The sequence below is a fragment of the Mercenaria mercenaria genome, chromosome 3 (genome assembly GCF_021730395.1).
Source record: "Mercenaria mercenaria strain notata chromosome 3, MADL_Memer_1, whole genome shotgun sequence".
NCBI lineage: Eukaryota > Metazoa > Mollusca > Bivalvia > Venerida > Veneridae > Mercenaria > Mercenaria mercenaria.
The window spans coordinates 8,268,944-8,270,880 of NC_069363.1; positions in this window are offsets into that span (position 1 = coordinate 8,268,944).

Sequence of the window (1,937 nt, forward strand, 5' to 3'; positions counted from 1 at the left end):
TATCAAGTACTAGTAACCTTATATTGATACAGGATAATATTGACATCACAGTTACAGCTATTGCTTTGAAACTTGGAACACTTGTTCACCATCATAAGCTGACCCTGTACAGCAAGAAACTTAACTCCATCCTGGTTTTGCAAGATTTATGGCCCCTTTTGTACTTAGCAAATATCAGATTTCTTGGTTAAGTTTTATGTTTAGGTCAACTTTTCTCCTAAACTATCAAAGCTATTGCTTTGAAACTTGCAACACTTGTTCAACATCATAAGCTGACCCTGTACATCAAGAAACATAACTCCATCCTGCTTTTTGCAAGAATTATTGCCCCTTTTGGTCTTAGAAAATCAGTTTTCTTGGTTAAGTTTAGGTCAGCTTTTCTCCTAAACTATCAAAGCTATTGCTTTAAAACTTGCAACTCTTGTTCATCATCATAAGCTGACCCTGTACAACAAGAAACATAACTCCATCCTGCTTTTTGCAAGATTTATGGCCCCTTTTAGACTTAGAAAATATCAGATTTCTTGGTTAAGTTCTATGTTTAGGTCAACTTTTTCTCTTAAACTATCAAAGCTATTGCTTTGAAACTTGCAACACTTGTTCACCATCATAAGCTGACCCTGTACAGCAAGAAACATAACTCCATCCTGCTTTTTGCAATAATTATTGCCCCTTTTGGACTTAGAAAATCAGTTTTTTTGGTTGAGTATTATGTTTAAGTCAGCTTTTCTCATAAACTATCAAAGCTATTGCTTTAAAACTTGCAACAGTTTTTCACCATCATAAGCGGACACTGTACATCAAGAAACATAACTCTATCCTGCTTTTTTGCAAGAATGATGGCCCTTTTTAGACTTAGAAAATCATGGGTAGGACAATATTTCTATTATACAAAAAAAATCAGATGAGCATCAGCACCCGCAAGGCGGTGCTCTTGTTTTAACTTAGAATTTTTTGGTTAAAGTTTTTACTGGCAAAGCTAATTCAGAGTCAAGCACAGGAAAGTCGAGTGCTGTCTTGCTTACAGCTCATTATTTATTTTTCCTGTTTGCTGGTCTGTCCATCAGTCACAAATGGTGGATTCTCTGTTCTAACTTACCGTCATCCTACGAATATAACACGCACATTTTTTACTGAGATTCTGGTCTCGAAGGACCGATGCGTCCTATATATGGGGATAGAAAAAGACCAAACATTTCCCCAGACTCAAAAATTAAGAATATGGAGGCCCTTCAATTTATCTTTACTAAATTAGTACCACATGGCAGCAGATATGACAAATGCCCCTTCTGGTAAGGAAATTTTATTGCTGGGCAATAGTCTTGTTAGATTTGTATTGAAAAATATGCACGAGTTCTACACCAGAGATACTGCATTTGAATGCAAGTCTGAATTGAATGCTGCACCTACAGTGACATACTAAGGGTGTGACCACTTGTGGTGGAATAGGATACATGACATATTATACAAATTCATAAAATAAAGATTAATTGCAAGTTAACAGAATTCCAGTACAGGACATATATATTGGTAGTAATTTGTTAGTGCACTGAATTGCCTTGGTTTTGCAGATTCTTTTTCCTTCTTTAAACATATGGCATACTTTTGTTGTAATCACTTAGTAATGAATACAGTACATTTTCTAAAATTTTAACATAAATCTGGAGGCTTGCAGCTTTTATGGTGGACACTGAGTGACATATAGGGCATTATTTCAGGTCAAGGTTGGCACCAGGATAGAACCTCTGACTTTCTACCAACCATTTGGATGGTTTTATCACATGGAAGTATTTGTGACTACGAACAAGGTTCAGACTCCAGCAATGAGGGACATGTAAATCAAAGTCAGCAACAACAACCACTAAGCCATACAGCCACCCTGCTTTGTTTGAAAACTCAAACACTCTTCATTTCAAAACATATAACAGTAACAACAA